The sequence below is a fragment of the Lepidochelys olivacea genome (genome assembly GCF_965140295.1).
Source record: "Lepidochelys olivacea isolate rLepOli2 genome assembly, chromosome: 3".
NCBI classification, from domain to species: Eukaryota; Metazoa; Chordata; order Testudines; family Cheloniidae; genus Lepidochelys; species Lepidochelys olivacea.
This window is the reverse complement of record NC_140413.1, coordinates 1,611,538-1,632,159: the sequence shown is the minus strand read 5'-3', so window position 1 is coordinate 1,632,159 and position 20,622 is coordinate 1,611,538. Positions and strand designations below refer to the sequence as shown.

The 20,622-nt window shown below is 55.9% G+C and overlaps 1 protein-coding gene across 5 annotated transcripts in view; it reads left to right on the top strand.

Moving 5' to 3' along the window:
• The window catches only part of MAPRE3 (microtubule associated protein RP/EB family member 3), a 73,204-nt gene that overhangs the window by 25,647 nt on the left and 26,935 nt on the right, over window positions 1-20,622 (top strand). For 2 of the 5 annotated variants that reach the window (XM_084624766.1, XM_084624762.1), the window contains one exon: window positions 1,761-1,859. The exons of the other annotated variants lie outside the window; for them this stretch is intronic. The gene's annotated coding sequence lies outside the window, so the exon portion shown is untranslated. Of the gene's footprint in view, window positions 1-1,760; window positions 1,860-20,622 lie in introns of those variants that run through there. 5 annotated transcript variants of the gene reach the window in all.

Here is a 20,622-nt window from a genome sequence, read left to right as displayed (position 1 = left end):
CAGCCTGCCGTCCGGTCGCTCTCGCCTCCAGCCCCACAGCCGGTAGTACTGCCCAGGGGTTTCCATCCCCCGTCTCCAGCTCCGGGCTCCAAAGCCTGAAACGCCGCTGCACACGCCAGAGCCTCACCCGGGCCGCTTATCCCGCTGGCTCCAGATAAACTAGGACAGGCTGCGCCCCTCAGGCCAGCAGGGAGCCTCGGCGTGTCCTCTCTGCCAGGCCCTCTGGCGCAGGGGCTCTTTGCTGCCTTGCGTCCACGCTCTGCCTTCTGTAGCAAGGTCCCTCCGAAGTGCTGGCTTCAGAACGGTAACTGCCTGCGCCGCAGGGCTGGGAGGAGGTTCCGCCACGGCAAGGACGTTGCTGGTTATAAGCGCATCGCTTCCTTACTCGAGAGAAACACCGGGCTGGGAGAGGGGTTATTGAAGGGGCACAGGAACACACGGCTAGAGACTAGCCATCAGCACATTCAGACTTGCAATTAGATGGAGGTTTCTCACCACCAGAGGAGTGAAGTTCTGGAGCAGCCGCCCAAGGGGAGCAGTGGGGGCAAAACCCCGAACTGGCTTCCAGCCTCAGCGTGATCAGTTTATGGGGGGGTGGTGTGATGGGGCTGCCTACGATGGCATGGAGCTGATCTGCGACCGCTAGCAGCAAATCTCCCCAACGGCCGGTGATGGGGCACTGGGGGGGAAGGGCTCTGAGTTGCTGCAGAGAATTCTTTCCCAGGTGTCCGGCTAGTGGGTCTCACCCACGTGCCCAGGGTCTAACTGATCCCTGGATTTAGGGCGGGGAAGGAATTTTCCCCGGGTCAGCTTGGCAGGGACCCTGGGGGGGTCTCGCCTCCCTCTGCAGCCTGGGGCCCAAGTCACTCACTGGTTTGAACTATTGTGAATGGTGGAGTCTCTGTCACGTGTAGTCTTTAAATCCTGATTTGAGGATGTCAGTGACTCGGTCAGGGGTCTATCACGGGGGTGGGGGGGGGGGAGGGCGGGGGAGAGGTTCTGTGGCCTGCCATGTGCAGGAGGTCAGGCTAGATGATCATGATGGTCCCTTCTGACCTTAAAGTCTATGAGATCTCTCCACTCTGCCCCACCAATTCTACTGTCTGACCAGGTTCCGGGGTTTGGTCTAATGTTAAAAGCCACTTCAAATATCCTGTCGACGTTTCTAACAATAATGCTTTACAGAGTCTTGAGCCAAGCGTGCGACTTTGATTTATACAGTCCCCTTAGCGTACTTTGCTCTCTGCAGAGCTCTGGTGTGAGCGGCCCTGCCCCACGTAGCCTGCAGTCGGGCATAGATCATCTGCCTGGTGCTGAGTCAAAGCTGCCAGTCCTAGTGGCAGCCGTTCCCTGCCACAGGTCAGTGTTCCTACATGCTCCGCTCCACGCTGTAACAGAGGCCCCAGGAGGGAGCGGGGTGTCAGCTGGTGAGAGGTTAGGACAGGAAGTGAAGGAGAATACTGTATCCAGCTGAAAATGCAGGGGGAAGGTTTGGGAGGCAGAAGGTAACCATAGGAGATCTTTGCCAGGACGGTTCTGAGGAGCATCTTGTTCTCGAAGGGACCTGGGGGGAGACCCCCACCACCGGGAGCAGAGCCTCTTAGCGGCATGCGTGGTCTTGACTGTTGCTGAGTCTCACCCTGAGCTCTCCCGTCCAAGAACTGACCAGGCCAGCCCTGCTTAGTGAATAGGTTAGCGCTCTGTGCCGGGGGTGAGCTTGCAAGTTAAGCTTTTGGGTTCCTTGTTGATTTTTCTTATAGGTACTTTACTACAAACAGTAACTGCACCAAGAGGCTACCGGGTGTACCCGGACAGCAGTCCCATCCAGAGGGGCGCTCCCTTCGGACCCAGGCGGCCAGGTGTGTGACAAAGCGGGACTGTTCTTAATGTTTCCTCTGAATAGTGTGGGGGTGCCTCAGTTTCCCCTGTGCAGTTCTTAAGTATCTAGGTGGTGGGATAAGGGTGTATGATCATTGCAGAGCCCTAGAGGGCAGGTGTGTGCAGGAGTCTGGACACAGAGAATGGCCAACACCCTGTTTCCTGGCACCTGATGGCCTGGGCCTTCCCCCCTGCAAGGTGAGAGCTAAAGAGTTGGAGAACAAAGGAATCAGGTGCCCTCCTGGCCTGGGAAAGGAAAAAAGCCCAGAGGAGGAGGGCCTGGGGGGAGTTTCAGTTTGGGGCTGGCTGGGACATGGAGTGAAGTGCAGACGCGGTTGTCTGGCTCACTGCCCCCCAAAATGGACCCAGCTGAGGGGTCCTGTTCTCTGCACCTACAAGCTCCGTTTTAGACCATGTTCCTATCGTCTAGTAAACCTTCTGTTTTACTGGCTGGCTGAGAGTCACGTCTGACTGCGGAGTTGGGGGGCAGGACCCTCTGGCTTCCCCAGGAGCCCCGCCTGAGCAGACTCGCTGTGGGAAGCGCAGGGAGGTACAGAGGATGCTGAATGCTCCGAGGTCAGACCCAGGAAGGTGGAAGCTGTGTGAGCTGTGTGTCCTGAAGACAGGCTGCTCACAGAAAGGCGACTGCCCCAGAGTCCTGCCTGGCTTCATGGGGAGCAGTTCCAGAGCATCGCCTGGGGACTCCGTGACAACTGGTGGCAGTAGTGGGATGTACAGCACCCCGTGGATGGCGCTTCCTGCAGTAAATGACGGGGGAGCAGTAAAACGAAGCGGAATTGACGAGGACCAGACCTGCTGAAGGCTCAGAGAGGAGCAGTTTCGGGGGGCGGTTAACCCCTGGGAGTGTGTGATCAGCAAGAAGGACTGTGCAGTAATGGGGTCCCCCTGGGGACTGCGGTGAGCAGTCTCAGGGGCGGAGGAGCCTGCGGCTTGGCCCAGGGAGAGAGAAGGACTTTTGCAGTAACAGGGTTCCACTGGGGATTGCAGTGGGCGGTCCCAGGGGCGGAGGAGTCTGCAGCTCGACCCTGGCAAAGAGGGGGTGACCTCGAGAAGGGCTGGCACACTAGGGGTTCTCCCTGGAAACCGTGGGGAGCTGAGAGGACACAGGCCTGTGAGTCCACAGCAATTTGGGAAGAGCAGAGTGACGGCCTGTCCCCGTCTCCTTAAGAAGGACATTGTAACCCTGTGCAAAAAGAGAGGGTTGAGCGTTGGAAAGTTCACCAAAGCACAGTTAATCATGCAGCTGGAGGAGGATGACCGCTCTAAGGAGCAGATTCCTGACCCCAAATGGGGCTATAGCAGGATCTGGGAGCAGCGGGAGTGGGAGCCAGGCATCGCCAAGACTCCTGTCCCCGACCAGACGGGGGTCTTCACGATCGGGTTCCCCATCGGGGGATCGAGACGGACGGGATTGGAGCTGAGTCCGAGAGAGCAAGAGGACTGTGGGAGACAGCGAGAGCCAGAGAAACAGCTGCAGAAGCAGCAGCAGCATGAACTGGCAGTGGGGGAGCGGAGAGGCCTAGGGGACCTCTTGGGGTGAGTGGGGATAGACCCCGGGGGGCCAGTTCCGCAGGGAACCTTGAAACTAAATTGCTGCCCCTGGTTAAGGCGGGGGGGGGATGTGGATGCCCACCTCACTGCTTTGAGCAGGCTGGAGATTTGAACCAGAGGGACCCTGCGGAAAAGCCCCGGTGTCTAGCTCCCTTGCTGGGTCCCAAGGCCAAAGACTCCGTCAGCCAGATGTGTGGGGCGGTGGATGGGCTCCCACTCCTGACCCCAACCTATACATCTATGTAGAGTTTCCTGGGGCCAGGCCCCTCGGACCTCCAGTGGGAGTGGAAGGTGATGGTCAATGGGGAGACATTCCTGGGGTGTCGAGACCCTGGGACAGAGAGGACTGTTGTCAGGCCCTGGGTGGTGCAGCCCCAGAGGCTGAGGGGCTGTGTGAGCTGGGTGAGGGTCCCAGGACGAAGCCCCTCGCCCTGCCTGTGGCCCAGATCCCTGTGCAGACCCAGGAGGGGTGGGGCTGGCTGGCTGTTGGGGTTCTCCAGGACACCAGCTGTGAGACCCTGTTGTGGGGGGACTGTGTCTCTTTGGGACAGGATCCAGGCCTTGCTCCTGTAACTGCCGAGGGTTTGAATTTGAATCCAGGGAACCAATCGGCGGAGACAGAAATGGTCAGTGAAAATGCAGATGACCTGGCTGGCAGCAGGCAGGAGCTGCTAGGCTTAGGTTACCTGCCTGCCTGTAACCAGACCCCTGGGGCTGTGTGGGACAGAGAGATGCTCTCCGCCCCCTTACACACTGGAGAGGGGGGCTTAGGGGGCTCAGGCTGGCTCTGATGCAGTGAGGAAAGCAGCGAGCTTGCTGCCTACTCCCCTGGGACAGCAAGGGCAGCGCTGAGCACAGTGGGAGCTGAGACACAGGCAGGGCAGGGGATCTGTGGGGAGTGGCAAGGTGCTGGGTAAGGAAAGTCTGGATGAGCCTAGGCAGCCTTGTGAGCTGATGGCTGTGTCTAGTCAGCAGGGTGGGAAGGCGAGGAGAGTGGAAGAGGAGTGTCCCTGGACCTTACCTGTTAGCTGGGTGGAGAATTGGGACAGTGAAGGAAACGTGCCTGTGTCTGTCAGGGGTATTGACTTGCCTATGGAGGGAGCTACCCTGATCTCCAAGCAGTTGTCTGTGACCAGCCCTGTGTGCTGGGACAAGGGGAATGAGCTCCCAAGCTGTGTGTCTGGGAAAGGAGAAAGTGTGTCCGGCTCTTCTTTGTCTGTGGAGCAGACAGAAGGGGCCTTTCAGCCTGTGATGGCTGAGGGTCGCGCAGTTGTCTCAGAGCTGGTTCTGGATTCAGCTAAACCCCAGGAAGGGAAGGTCCTAAGTTTGTGTCTGCTCAGGAGAATGGCCCTGTAACTAGGTCGCATCCCGTTCGTGTCTATGTAAAATCCCAGAGCCCAGACAATTCTGGTGCTTGTATTTTGCCTGTTGCTAGTGTGTTGTTGGAAAGGGTGCAGCAACTCTGTCTAATCAGGGTGAGATCCTAGCCAGGGCACAAGGAGAGCAGAAAGGTGATTTGATTGTGTTACCTACTGAGGGTGTGGAAACCTGTAGCAAGAAGGAAAAGATTCCTGAACTTGTGTGTGGCGAAGGGAAGGAGAATGCTTCCAACCTTTTATCTAGGGAGTCTGTAAGTTTGCCTGAAAGGGGATTGTGTAGGAATCCGCCTGATGGGCCAGAGGTGATTCTGGATGTACGTGAGACCCAGAAAGAGTCTGTTGTTGCTCAGGAAAGTGTTCCTCTCGAGCAAGCCCTAGGTAAAGAGGGTAAGGGCAGAATTTCTGTGAGGGGTGAATTGTTGCATAGAAAAGCCTTCGGGAAAGGAATCCTCATGGAGTCTTTGCAAGCAGTTTACTGCAACTGAAGGGTGTGAAAGTGATTTAATCAAGAAAGTTTCAGTTCCTAACAGCCGGAAATTTTCTGTTGTGAATGGATCTACTGACTTTCCTGTTGAAAGATCCAGTGTGGATAATTTTGAGAAGGTCTCAGATGGAGTGAAAGCTGTTAAGAAAGTTAAACAGTCCTATAACCAAGTGGCTGTGTTTGGCCAGCTTGTTGGGGAGACAAGGTTGCTGAGAAAGGGATGTCTCCATGCTGGTTCTGTAAGTGAACAGTATGTGGCCCAGATCAAGATGGGGGCTCTTAACCAAGAGAACCCACATTGCAGGCCTCCAGACAGGAGCGCTGGGAGAAGACCCGATCCCAGTTTGACCCCTGGCGGTTTTGGGGTGGCAAAAGGGCACAGGCCACATAAACCTTCCCACATGCGGCATACGAGTACTATCGACCACCCACGACCTAAGGGAGGGCGTGAAACTGGAAGGGCTTGGTGTAACTCCCACCAAGGAACGGAAGAGATGCTGGGTCATTCATGAGAACTTTGGTGGGTTCCAACTTCCCCAGTCACCGGCTAAAGTGACCCCACTCAGTTCGGTCTCAAAGGGGGAGAGATGTGACAAAGCGGGACTGTTTTTAATGTTTCCTCTGAATAGTGTGGGGGTGCCTCAGTTTCCCCTATGCAGTTCTTAAGTATCTATGGGGTGGGATAAAGGTGTATGATAGTTGCAGAGCCCTAGAGGGCAGGTGTGTGCAGGGGTCTGGACACAGAGAATGGCTGACACCCTGTTTCCTGGCAGCTGATGGCCTGGCCCTTCCCCCCTGCAAGGTGAGAGCTGAAGGGTTGGAGAACAAAGGAATCAGGTGCCCTCCTGGCCCGGGAAAGGGACAAAGCCCAGAGGAGGAGGGGCTGGAGGGAGTTTCAGTTTGGGGCTGGCTGGGACGTGGAGTGAAGGGCAGATGGGGTTGTCTGGCTCACGGCCCCCCAAAATGGACCCGGCTGAGGGGTCTTGTTCTCTGCACCTACAAGCTCTGTTTTAGACCATGTTCCTGTCATCTAATAAACCTCTGTTTTCCTGGCTGGCTGAGAGTCACATCTGACTGTGGAGTTGGGGGGCAGGACCCTCTGGCTTCCCCAGGACCCTGCCTGGGCGGACTCGCTGTGGGAAGCGCAGGGAGGTGCAGAGGATGCTGAATGCTCCGAGGTCAGACCCAGGAAGGTGGAAGCTGTGTGAGCTGTGTGTCCTGCAGGCAGGCTGCTCCCAGAGAGGAGACTTCCCCAGAGTCCTGCCTGGCTTCGTAGGGAGCAGTTCCAGAGCATCGCCTGGGGACTCCGTGACAGGGTGTACCCGGACAGCGGTCCCGTCTGGAGGGGCGCTCCCTTCGGTCCCAGGCTGCCGGGTGTACCCGGACAGCCATCCTGTCTGGAGGGGCGCTCCTTTGGTCCCAGGTCAATAGCACATGCCCTGTATGTCCTCTGAGGTCGAGAACTTCACTTCTGCAGTTTAAGCTACACCTGCAAACACATTCTTGCTTGGTCTCCAGCGTGGAATTCCTCCCGGACTGGAGAGTCTGTTGGGGTGGACAAGAAAACTAACCTGCCTCTACAGTCCTGCTGCCATCCAGCCCCTCCATGCCCATGTGGCAGTGGGGGCTTGCAGCTCTGGGCTGGGGTGGGGTAGCACATGTCATTCCTCCTGGGTTGGTCAAGCTCAAGTCTTCCCTGAGAGCCAGATGCTGCTGGGTTTTTCCTTTTGCATGTGAGCCCCGGAAAACCATTTGATATGTCGACAAACACCTGCCAGGGATGGTCTGGTTATTACATAGGACTACCTCAGTGCTGTGGGCTGAACTAGACGACCTCTCAAGGTCCCTTCCAGTCCTGCACTTCTCTGGTTCTGTGTCAGGTCCTGTTAAAACCACCAGCAGCTGAGTCAGCTGTTTGGCTGTGCAGTTTACACACCAGGAGCGTAATGAAAACTGGCAGAGTTCAGTCAGCGAAAGGGAAGTAGCCAGGGAAGGTTCCCTCACCGGCTTCTCAGGCCCCAGAACACAGTCCATTTGTCTAAGGCTCTCACGGAGGCAGCTGTGTTAATTCTGGGAAGGCCACTTACGCCGTTGGGCAGCCTAATATTATATTCAAACAGGCCTCGCTTTTCGGGACGTACGTCGCAGAGTTTGTACAGCATGACTTACATCCAAGCTGTCCCTGCCAACAGCCATGTCAAGCTGGCCCAGCTGCCTTCATCTCGCTTCATCACGCTCGGGATTTTGCATTCCTGCTTTTCTATGAATGTGAGTGGGTATCAGTTACTCGCCCATGTCTGGCATTTCCCTAAACTGGCATCTAAATTATTTTTGCCTTCCCTGGACAAATGGTGGTGTGGATGTGTCAGAGCTCTGTATTGCAGGCCTGCTGCACCAGCCATGTGTTACATGCCATCCCCGCTAGGGGGTCCGGAGGGGAATGTGGAGTGAAAATCATCTGTCCCAGCCATGGGAATTCACTTGTGCCTCGGAGCCCTTCTGAACTCTCCAAGCCCCGCTTCTGGGTCCCGTGCTCCGAAGGCATGGCATTTCAAAAGGGGACTAGACGCTTCTGGGCCGTCTCATGTCGCAGGTGCACAGATGTGCTGGCTGGAGGGATTCCTCAGCTGCTGTTCCCTTCCCCAGCTTGCTGTAGTTGCTGGAGGCAGGAGTTGGCAGTAAAAAGACCCTTGGGTGCAGGTATGTCAGGTTTCCGTACTCCAGGATGAGTCTCCTTCTCGGCTTCCCTGGCATCCTCACCTCGCTCAGCTGGAACCAGATGTGTCTGTGCGTACAGCTGTTTGCTCTTCTTTTTAAAGCAGCCCAACATTTTGGGGCACACTGGGACGAGGAGATAGCGTGTGCACTTCAGGTCCCTGAGTGGAGGGAGCCTGTTTGCGGATCTGGGGCTGCTGCTCGGTCTCAATCACTCCACTTCCATTGAGCACCGTAACCAGCCCCCGCCCCCAACTGAGACAGCCCTATCCCAGCGCCACGTAAGCTCAGTGTTCACTGCCAGCCATTCAGCTCGGGCAGAGCTGTACCCTCCCCTTGGGGGCTCTGCGTTGGCTCACCCCATGGGCTGGCGGGCTCTAGGGCATTGCCATTGCTCTCTTGCTGGGCTGCTTGCTGAAAGCTACAGTGGCCTGCTCTCGTCTGACCCCCATTCCATGAATTTTCAGGCTCAGTCCCTACCGCCCTTCCCTGGCTAGGTCTGTGGGCAACCCCCACTGCAATGGGGCAGCAGGGCCCGAGCTGTCGCAGGAAAGGCAGAGACAATTTGAGTCCCATTAGAAAGCAATCTGGTTCCAGCCTGAGCTCTCTGGCGCTCTTCCTCTCCTGGAGGTGGCCAGCACAGGGTGGGGTGCTCCCATAATCTAAATAAGGACATCCGCGCTGTCCCTGAAACCTGGTGGGCTCCTCTGCCTGGCTGGAATGTTGAAAGTTGTGGTTATAACCTATTGAGGAAGGACCCCGTGGGCAGAAGGGTTGCGGGTAAGAGGCACTCTTTGTCAAAAATGGGATTACCTGTTTCCGAGACTCTGATAACTCTGTCAATCCATCCGAGGGATAAATACCAGGTGGGGAGAGGAGTTATTTAAATTAAGCACCAATTTGGACACAAGAACACATGGCTAGAAACTGTCCATCAACAAGTTTAGGCTTGAAATTAGACAAAGGTTTCTAGAGGAGTGAAGTTCTGGAAGAGCCTCCCAAGGGGAGCAATGGGGGAAAAACCCTAACCTGGCTTCAAAACTGAGCTTGATATGTTTATGGAGGGGATGGTATGATGGGACTGCCTCAGATGGCCGATCTGCGACCTCTAGCAGCAAATATCCCCAACGGCTTGTGATGGGGCAGGGGGAAGGGCTCTGAGTTGCTGCAGAGAATTCTTTCCCAGCTGTCTGGCTGGTGGGTCTCACCCACATGATCAGGGTCTAACTGATCCCCGGATTTGGGGCTCGGAAGGAATTTCCCCCAGGTCAGATTGGCAGATTCACCCCTCTCTGTAGCATGGGACGTGGGTCACTCGCTGGTTTAAAGTAGTGTAAATGGTGGATTCTCTGTAACTTGAAGTCTTTAAATCATGATTTGAGGACTTTAGCAACTCAACCAGGAGTGGACGAGCGAGGTTTTCTGGCCTGCAATGACTAGATGATCATGATGATCCTTTCTGACCTTAAAGTGTGTGAGTGTAAAAAAAGGATCTGGAATGCCTATAGATCAGTGTCCTAACAGACACAGCACAAGATGCGACATTACATGGTGTCTGCTACAGACCCGCAAATGACATGAGGGAACAGGAGGACCGGCTCCGTATGCACCTATGTGTAATGTGTCGGAAAAAGCTGCATGATGGTGGAGTAACAAGTGCTGGAAGTCTCATGCTGCCAGTAACTAAAACATCCCTGGAATTTCTGAACAGTACAGATGACCATCTCCTAACTCAGTAAGTGTTGCAGACAACACAGAGGAATTCTGTATTAGACCTCATCCTAACCAGTAAAGAGGAACTAATGGCAGAACTAAAAAGGTTACTGGTAGCTTAGATACAAGTGATCATGACTTGATCACATTTATAAAGTGAAAGTAGAATAAAGTTCAGACCGGTAATATACACACTTAGTGCTTTAACAGGGCCAGTTTCACAGAGCTGAAAACAATTATGAGCCAGATTAGCTGGGAAGAAGAATTGAAGCAGAGAAATGTGAATAATTGGGAATTATTTAAGAGCGCCTCACCAGATGCCCCCAAAGCCACAATTGAGGAAGAAGGCCATATTGGTTAAAAAACTGACCTGGTTTAGCAGAGAAGTGAAGTCAGCTATAAAAAATGTTAATATATATATATATATATATATAAAACAAATGGATGAAAGGAGAAGTTAGTAGTAATGAATATAAGTCAGAAGTGAGGAATTGTAGAAAATTGACAGGGGAAGCAAAGGGACCCAAGAATAAATCTGTGACCTGCAGAGAAAAGGACAATAAGGTGTTTTTTAAATACATTAGGAACAAAAAGAATGGTATCGGTCCATGACTAGATGGAAATGGAGGAATTATCAGTAATAATGCAGGAAAGGCAGAAGTGTTCAATAGAGATTTCTGTTCCGTATTTGGGGAAAAAGCAGATGATGCTATCTCATCGAATGGTGATGACAACACTCTTCCCATTCCACCAGTATTGCTGGGAGTTGTTAAACAGAAGCTACTAAGGGGAGCAGGCCGGATAACTTGCATCTGAGAATTTTAAGAAGAGCTGGCTGAGGAGCTCGCTGGACTGTTAACATTGACTTTCAGTAAGTCTTGGAGCATGGGGAAGTTCCAGAGGACTGGAGGAGAGCTAATGTGCCAATTTTTAAAAAGGGGTAACAGGCTGACCTGGCTAATTAGAGGCTTGTCTGTCTGACATCGATCCCAGGCAAGCCCTGGAGTGGTAGATACGGGATTTGGTTAATAAAGAATTAGAGGAGGGTAAGGTGACTAATGCCCGTCAGCATGGGGGGTGTTTGGAAATAGATTCTGTCTACCTAACTGGGTGTCTTTTCTTTATGAGGTTACAGGTTTGGTTGATCAAGTTCATAGTGTTGACGTAATGTACTTAGACTTGAGTAAGGCGTTTACCGCACGACGTTTTGATTAAAAAACTAGAATGATATCAATTCAAGGAGGGTGCTGATAAATTGGTGAGGGGTCAGAGAAGGGCCATGAGAATGATCAAAGGAGTAGAAAACCTGCTTTATAACGATAGATTGAGCTTCTTGACTCTATCTCACTGACCAAAGAGAAGGTGAAGGGGTGACGTGATCCCAGTCTGTAAGTACCTACATGAGGAACAAATATTTAATAATGGGCTCTTCAGTCTAGCAGAGGAAGGTCCAATGAAGTGAGCTGTAGCTCACGAAAGCTCATGCTCAAATAAATTGGTTAGTCTCTAAGGTGCCACAAGTACTCCTTTTCTTTTTGCGAATACAGACTAACACGGCTGTTACTCTGAAAGAAGGTCTGATAGGATCCAATGGCTGGAAGTTGAAAAGCTTGACAAATTCAGACTGGATATAAGGTGTAAATTATTAACAGCAAGAGTCATTCACCATTAGAGCAATTTGCCAAGGGTTGTGGTGGATTCTTTAGATGAAGACTGGCTGTTTCTCTACAAGATCTGCTCTAGGAATTGGGGGGCCGGTCTCTGGCCTGTGCTATGCAGGGGCACAATCAGAGTGGCCCCTTCTGGCCTGGGGAGCTATGCTTTGATGGAACCAACTGGGACAGTGTTGCTTGGCTCTTTGTCCCGGGGCGAAGCTGGCTGTCCAGGACACGCTGCCCCCGTTCGTCCCAGAGGAGGTGAATTTGAAAGGGGCTGATTCTCAGAGGGTCTGCACAGTGCACATCTGCCTGATGGGCACCTTCCCCTGCAAGTGACTGACACCGTGTCCCCAGACTCCCCATCCCGCTGGAGTCGCTAGGCTGGAATGTCTGTGCCAGGCTGGCAGAGCGCAGCCTCCCGGAGCAGCGCTGTCCCCGTGAGCAGGCTGCAGCCTGGGTGGCTGGTTTGCACCATTCCAGTCACTCCGGGTGCTGCTGAGCCTATAAATAGGGACAACTTTGCCATGAATTATTCACAAGGTGCCCTACATTCCCCGGCGTAGAGAACGTCACACCAGGCCGGTGAGTGATAACCCCTCCTTACAGCGCCGCTTGGATCTTCCCACACTGACTGTCAGAGGGGCAGAACTGAGCTTCATGGCTCCTCCACAGCGGGCAGGTGGGGGGCTGCTGGGGCACTCAGTGACTGGCCGACCACCACCAGCACCTGCTGTGCGAGGGAGGGCCATGGACATAGCAGGCTGGGTGGTGCCTTCTTGGTGCCCTAGTCCTGTGTTCCTTTCCTGCCAGCACCCCGTTCCAAGTCCTTTCCCAGGGCTGCTGAGAGCCGCGGAGCCGCTGATGTCAGTGCCTGGCCCTGGCCCGTGACAGAGGAGTCTGTGCTGCGGCCCCTGGCGTCAGTGGTTGCTCCTTCCCAAACCAGCTGGTTCCTGGGGCTGTCCCCTCTGGGTTGTTTTGGGAAGCTCATGAGGGTGCTGTGGCAGGGGGCGTGTGGTCACTGGAGGAGGCGGGGCAGGGCAGATCCTTGCACAGCAGTGTCATGGGGAGGTGGAGCAGGGTAGGAGCCCCGGGCAGACATGCTGCTTTCCAGCTTCAAAGGTACAACCAGGGTTGTCTGCCAGACGCTCTCCAGCCTCCATGAGATGGCAGCACCCCAAGGAGTCATCCCCAGCCCCTCCTGCTTGCCCGTGTTTGACACACCTTCTCTGGGTGCTGGGCTCTGGCCTGGCCTGCCATACCGAAAGGAGCCCTGTTTGGTGGGCCTGTTTACAAGCATTATCGTCCACTAGTCTGAGGGAAACGGAGGTGGGATGACTTGCCCAAGGGAACGCAGCGGAGCCAGCATTAGAATCCAGTACCACCTGGTCCCAGCCCTGTGCTCGCTCTGCTGGGCTCCTCTTGCAACCCGGGATGCAGCCTGCAGGAGTTGCAGCCCCGGGAACTGGGCCAGCCGTGCAGATGCCGGAGCTCAGGCCCAACGGCCTGCATCGTCTGGAGCTAGCTCTGTTTAATGGAACACCTGAGCATGCGGCTGCTCGGCAGGCATGTCTCTGCTTAAGAGCAGTCGGGTTGGGCGCTCCTGCAGGACCAGTCTGGGCGTTCCTGGGTACTGGGAAGCGGGACGTGCCATAAGCCCTGTGCTATCAGAAGGGGACTTAAACCTCTGACATGCCCTGATCTGGGATTGGGAGTGCGCTCGCATGCAGGGAAGTCAGACAGCTCTGCCTAGCCCAGGGCCGGCTTGCCAGGACCCAGGGTGAACCAGGGCAGAGTGCAGCTGTCAGCCCTAGCCCAGCTCCCAGGCTGCAGGCCAGAATGCAATGGCTGCGCTGACCAGCGGCCTGTCTGCAGGGGCTGCTGGGACGTGTAGTCCCCGAGTGACAGCTGGCTTGTTAAGGGTGAGGACAGCAGGGGGGCAGGTGTGGGGATTCTCTGGGCAGTGTGTGGCTGGGTGTCAGGAGGTTACCAGACAAGCTGGGTCTCCCAGCTCCGCTCAGGATTATGAAGGTTGGCTTTAGTCTTCTCTGTCCTGCCCTCTCCCTGGAGCCCGCCCCATGGCACCGTCGTGGGTGCAGCCCCCTGGGAGTGGCAGCGTAGGCTGGGCAGAGTGCAACCAGGAGCTGCTGTTGGATGCTGGGTGTGTGGAGGGACTGGCTGTGCGGTTCCTGCCCCCTCCCTGGAGCCCCTCCCCCCGCCCTGTATCTGTGTAGGAGGGGGAGGGCAGAGCTGCAGCCAGACAATGTGGGGGGAGCAGGACTAGCCCTGTGGGCCCCCTTCGGGAAGTTTTAGACCCCTCTGGCCAGTGTGTGAGTAATTCCCCCCCCAGGGAGGGTGGTGTGGAAGGTGAGTGCTGGGGGTGGCTGTGCTGGAGCAGGTTGGCTGGGGCAGAGAGCAGGGCTCTTTGGGGAGATTATATGTCCTCAGCAAGGCAGGTGTGTCCTTTGCCTGCGTGCCTCTGAATTGCAGCTCCCAGCCGGGGTTTGCGCTGCCTGGCAAACTATCCATGTAAACTCGCAAACAGCGGAGAACAAGCTTTGAATTCTCCGTAGGAGGGGAAGGCAGGGTGTACCTTGAATGCAGGTCTGGGCGGACTGGTCGAGGAGGACCTGGCGTTCCCGGAGCCTTTCTGGTGATGTGTCGCTTGTTAGGCTGCACATGCTGTGCGTTGTTCTTGTGTTGGGAGTGTGATTCATTTTTCACAGCTTCACAACAGCATTTCCGCTCACCTTCAAGGTACGGAGAGCTCTTGTGCCAATTACAGCACTGATCAAACACACCAGCCTGTCAGACTGGCTCCCTTCCTTTGGTGTTGCTCCCATGTTGAGGTTTGAAATGTGATGTGTGCTGTGTTGATGCTTCCATGGCATAGCAGCACCATCTTTCCATTGTAACCTTGCTCCTGAGCTGAAGGGAACTGGCTCTACGTTTACACTGGCGGGGGACGCTGGTAGTGAGCTCAGCTCTGTCCCCGGATTAGCCGCAGACTCAGGGCTGCTCTACACTACCGCTTAAGTTTCTGTAATTTACGTTGCTCAGGGGTGTGAAAACGACGCCCCCCAGAGCGACATAAGCTACATCGGCGTCAAGCACTGTCCTCACCGCGCTATGTCGGCGGAGACACTCTCCTGTCCCGGAGGTGGAGTAATGATGCCAAGAGGAGCACTCTCTCTCTGCCGATGCTGCACCGTAGTGTAGACGTGCCCACTGGAGAGGATCGGCTGGCGCTGGGGTGTAGTGCTCTCGGGGATTATTGGGGATGCTGGGTTGGGATGACTTCTCTAAAGGCCTGCATGGGTGCCACACATGAGCCCAGAATGAAAGGGTTGAGCACTGGCTCAGGGTGGCCTGTGGCTTGGAAGAGACCATGGCAAAGGAGGAGGTGGAGACAGCAGTGGTAGTGTAGACATGTCCCATGCAGACTCCTCTTCCTAGCCAGTCTGTCTGCATTTCTACAGGGCCCATCACCCAGGTATCTGACGGAGGCCAGGCTCCCTAGTCCCTGCTCCAAAGCAAATGCTGGTGGTTCCAATCGCTGCTTTTTTCCCCAGTCGTTTTATCCAGCCTAGTTGTGATTGTGCCCAGTGATGGGGCTCCCAGCCCCTCCCTGGGAGAAGATTCCACATCCTGCTGCATCATACCATAGTGGCGGCATCTGGGATCACAGCCGGAAGACCTGTGGCAGTCGAACCTCAGGGGAGTTTCTAAACACAGATGCCGTGAATTCTTTACCGCAAGGTGACTGTATTTGGGACTTCATGGGGACAGAGAAAGATGAAGTGATCACTGGACTGGAAGCAGCCTGCTGCCTAGGGACCAATGACCGCACCTGGTTAGGTTCCGTAAGGGCAAAGAGAGGACAGACCCAGCCAGGGATAGATGTACTTGGCGCTTAGAAGGGGCTCATTCCCCACAGGTGAGAAAAATGATGAGCAAAACTGATGTGTGGGGAAAATGTGAATGAAACTGGGGAGTTGTTTAAGGAGAGCTTGAGGGGGCCCAAAAGCCACAATTTCACAGCCAAGAAGGAAAGAGGACAGTGGGGAAGTGAAGGCAGCAATTCAAACAAATAGTAGATAGTAAATGATATAAATTAAAAGTTATGAAGTGTGGAAAATTGATGAGGGAAGCTAAAGAATTCAGGGATAAATCCATGGCTGGCAGGGCTTAGGACGACAAGAAGGAGTTTAAGTCTATTAGGGACAAAAGAAACCCTAGCAATGGTATAAGAACATAAGAGTTGCCATAATGGGTCAGACCAACGTCCATCTAGCCCAGTGTCCTGTCTATGACAGTGGTCTGTACCAGAACATCAGGGGAGTGTACAGAACAGGGCAATTACAGAGTAATTCACCGACTCTTCACTCCCGGCTTATGGCAATTAGAGTTCTGTCCATAGGCATGTCCCTGCATGCCTGGCTGAGTCGCAAGGCGCGTCTGCCTTCTCTCAGTGGGTCAGTTGTGTTGCTGATGGTCCTTAATGGGCCGTCCAGCAGGCTAGGCAGAGCTGATGCCAAATTGTCTGGTGTGTCACCCAGAAGCAGAGCACAAGTTTGAAATACAGACAGTTTAGAGCCAATACTTATAACTTTAAATACAAAATGATACATGCAAACAGACAGCATCATCCTAACCAGCCAACCATAACCTCGTCTTAGACACCTTTGTACAAGATTTGGTGCCACGACAGGACCTTGGTTGCAGCAATGATCTATGTGGTCACAGTTCATATTAATAACATCACAGATGCCCAGCTGGGTTGGTGCCTTGGGCTAGTGCAGAAAGGCCGTTTGTTCCTGTCTGCCCCTCACAATGGGCTGCTCTCTAGAGGTGCAGGCAAGGAGCTTAACTGCCTTGTATTTGTTTTGCACTGAGTCTCTTGTGCATAATAGTGACTCTGCTGATTCCCTGTGAGGAATAGCCCTCAGTTTCCAAGCACCCAGCCTCCACCTGCACCCTCTCCAGGTGTGCTATGGCTGTCTGCTTCTCCCCCATGGCCTGTGCCCACCCTGGCATGCACTGTGGGATACAGTCAGCTGCAGTGTGTCTTACGGGAGTGTTGGCAGCGGTGTACGAATGTAACATGCGCCCTGCACCCCAGGAGTGAGACACCCCAACATGGCAGATGACAGTACTGGCTGAGGTGTTCAGAATCCGGGAGCCTGGAGCATTGCCTCCTGGGACCTGCAGGTAGCCCCTGTGTAGGTACGGGCAGCTGCATTCTGCTCTGCTTTGTGCAAATCCCATGCAACCCCATGGCTCCTGCTAAGTGACCAGCGTTGCACAGCTCTGGGCACCACGTGGGTGTGCCAGCAGTAAGTGCGTGGTTCACCCCGGGCTTTGCAGGAAGCCTGGTGCATTGTGGGCTAGGCCTGCAACACTGTTGGATTTTGTTGGAACAAGGTGGAGATTTGGTGTCAGCTGTTACAGTCCTGAAGCCAAGCTGCCCCGGACCATGGTCAGGCAGGATCAGGGCTCGGGGACAGAGAGCTGCTCCATGTTACTAGCATGGTATTTCTCACCGTGCAGCGTTATCCCCCCAAGTCTGCCATACAGAGTCATTTCTTCTGATCTTATTTTGGTGCATATAGTTTAATAATTAAGTGCGCCTTGCTGCATGATGCTGTCACACAGCTCTGTGATCAGCAGAACTTGTCACTGTTTTAAGCAGGGATTCTGTGTGTGCCCCGTGCCCCAAACGCCCAGGCTGGGCAGCGCAGTCTGCGTGGGAAGCTCAGTCTCTTGTGGGTCCCTGGAAGTGGGACATGATTCCTTGTGACCTGCTTTTGCAGAGCAGCTGAACCTGGCTGGAGCAGTCTGGGGCACTATGTTGCAAACCAGAGGAGCTTTGCATCCGACAAGGTGTAGCTCTGAGCTGTGACGCTTTCCGTGTGGGTCTCATAGGTAAGTGTGGGAGGGGCGGTTTCCTGCACTCCAGCTCTAATCCCCGTTCTGATCAGCCCGTCCGCATCTCTGGCAGCAGGACACTGTGGGGCTGAGACAGGCCCGAACCCCCTCCACGTGCAGCAGGGTTTCCAGCTGGTTTCTAGCACAGCTGTTCAGGAAGTGAGCAGTGGACGATGGCCCTAACAGGAGGTGCCTGTGTCAGGACAGCAGGGGCCAGGAGCCCTGACTGGCTCTGGCCCACAGCTAACAGGAGGGTGAGCTGGCTGGGTGTGGGGCCCTGTGCACTGATCAGGCAGGTCTGTCACAACTGGGGGGGGTCCTCTGCAACAGGATTTTGGGAGATGGGGTGTTGGTGGGGGAAGGGCGAGGTCCCTGGGGTGAGGAGCTCACTCCCCCAAATCTTTCAGTCCATCTCCATATGTAACCATTGGAAAGCCCAAAGCTTCTGGGCCCTACACTGTGTGTAAGAACCTCTCTGGCTCCCCACCGGAGTGTTACAGGTACGTGATGAGTCCTGGGAACATGGGGCTTACCAGCCCGGTCAGCCATGGGCCACCTAGTCTGGATCTGGGAGGCCTGCGTGCGAGAAGGGTGCAGGGAGCCCCGCAGTGTGCAGTCAGACTCTCTGCAAAGCCCCCCGAACACAGGCGCACCCCCCCCCCGTTTGCGGCTGGGCTGGCCGCCAGCTGGGTGTGTAAGCTCTGTGGGCAGAAGCGCCAAGCATGCTTGGGGGTGCTAAAAATAAATAGCACAGATACTACTGAGGCAGGTGCTGAGTGGAAATAGTTGCTTCTGTGACCCTCCTTCTCCTGCCCAAAATAATCTGCCCCTTGCAAACCTAGCCCGTCCCCCCTCCCAGGCACCTGCTTCCGTTCCCTCTGCTTTCCAGGGCTGAGCGGCGCCTCCTGTCCGTCACACGTCCACCCCCAGAGCCTGTCCTAAGCGTCTGACCGCCCACCTCATGCCCTTCCTGGAGCCTAATGCCTGGCTCTGAGCAGGTGCCCCGTGCCCTGGCTCTGCTTGTTGCTGGGCTCCTTGCACACCGAGTCTCTGCCGTGACAGCCCGCGGGTGTTTCCGCATGCGAACCGCAGAGACGGGGCGGTACCTGTGACCCCTGGCAGAGCAGGAGAGCCTGCCTGTGAGCCACACTCGCCTCAAAGGCTGCATCGCCCCCACCCCCTGTGAACGGGTGCTGGGCCTGCACTTCAGCACCGCACAGCCCTGCGAGGCCAGCGTCCTCCACGCTGCCTGGGCCCCACTGGGTTCCACGCTCGGCGCCGGACCTCCCCCCGGCCCTGTCGCCGGGAGTGCCACTGACCCCCGTCAGCAGGGCTCTGAGGCTCACTCGGGAGCAGCGGGCAGCGATCGGCGCTGCTGGAATCGCTGCCATTGGCTGGGCTCTTGTAGCTGTCCAGGCCCAGGATACTAGAGAGGCAGGGTGGGGAGGTACCTGGCCATCCTTAAGGGGCCACTGAGGCTGCGGGTCCCAGCTGCTGGAGTGTTGCATGCTGGGAGCTGTAGTCCGCGCTCTGCAGGCCTCAAGTAGCTACCCTGCTCCAGCCCAGCCCCGATCAGGGTCTCCCCGCTTCAGCTCACGCTCTGGGGCTACGTGGGGAAGTGCTGGAAATAGCCCGGAATGGATTTCTGGAGCAAGTGGCCGGAGCAGGTTGTTGGCTGAGCGCGAGGCTCCAGGCATCAGAAGGGCTGGAGACGTCAAAACACACACACAACGGCCAGGGGGCTGCGGCAAGCAGGCAGAGCCTGCCTCTGGGGCTGCCTTCCTGCCGGCCGCGGCGGAGCCCGGAGTGGGCTCTGAGCACGGGCTGCTGAGGGAACGGTGCGGCCTGGCGCAGAGTGGCTCTGGGGGAGTACGGCGCTGGTGCCAGGCACCTGCCCTCGCTGCTGCTTTGTTTCCAAAGCGCTGTGTTCGCTCTGCGGCACAGCCTGGCCTGGGCCCTGGCTGTCCTAGAGAGGCGTCTCTCTGCAGACGCCCTGCCCGATGGCTGTACTTGGCTGGCACGCTCTGACCTCAGGCACCCGTCCATCCCCACCTGACAGGATGGCAGCCAGTTTCCTCCACTCCCCTGCCCCATTCAGGGCCTACGGCCTGCTGGTCCGAGCTTGCCTCGCCCAGCCCACCCTCCACCGAGAGCTGTGCTGGTGGCAGGGCAAAGGCCCTGTCTCCTTCACAGCACCAGTGGGGCCTCGCTGGTGTTTCTCGAGAAGCACAGACCTGGCTTGGGCACCCTCCCCCTCCTGGCTGAGCTGGGGGGCCAAGCAGGGCCCCTGCTAATCCAGAGAGGCGTGCGTGAGCTGCTGTCTGCTGAGGGCCTGCGTCATGTGTGGAACCGGGTCTGCGCGCTGTCTGTAAACCCAGCGGGGTGCTGGGGGCACCAGGGAGGGAGAGAAGCCCGTGCTGGCATGAGTATAACGGGTGAACTGGCCAGGAAGAGCTTTTGGCTGGGGGCAGGAGAAGGGTTAAAATCGTCCGGGGAGGGAGGGGCAGGACATGGCAGAGCTTGGGTGGGAGACCTCCAAGGGGGGGCCTGGGGCTGCGGGAGGCTGCTCTCCTATGGAGCCAGGACGGAGCTGGTGTCCTAGCAGGCTGCGCTGCGTTGTCATTGCGACGAGAGACAGTCAGGCCTGACTGCTTGTGGGCCCACGGAAGGTAACATCTCCTGTTGGACCCACTTCTGCTGGGGAGAGATGCTTTCAAGTTACACAGAGCTTGTCTTCAGCTCCCAGAGCTCTGGGTGGCCTAGACCGGCGGCTTGTCTCTGTCCCAACAGAAGCTGATCCAATCCAGCTATTACCTCCCCCACCTTGTTTCTCTGATGTCCTGGGACCCTCCCGGCTACAACAGCCCTGCGAAGAGCCATGATGCTGTCTCCGGCACTCTCCTCCAGGGCAGAGGCAGCAGCTGTGGTGTCTGGCCCGAACTGAACCGTAAGCTGTCCCTGCAGTGGGCAGAGATGGGAACAGTGGTGCTCAGCAGTGCGTGAGCATTCAAAGGAATGGGGTGCTGATCGCCCGCTGGCCAGCAGAGGTGGCTGCATTGCCCTGGCAGGTGAAGTGACATTGATGAAAGCTGGCCTTAGTGCCCACTGAGGCTGAGCTATAAAGCAAGCGGAAATCAGGCAACGAGAGGTATTAGATGCAGCCCTAATTCTCCTCCCTGGTATGCATGGAGGTACCACCTTCGTTGTGAGCTGAGCACGCAGGGCTTCTCCAGTGAGCTAATCCACGGGCAGCCGGCAGCCTCGGAGCCGGTCTCAGCCAGTGGTACAGCCACAAATA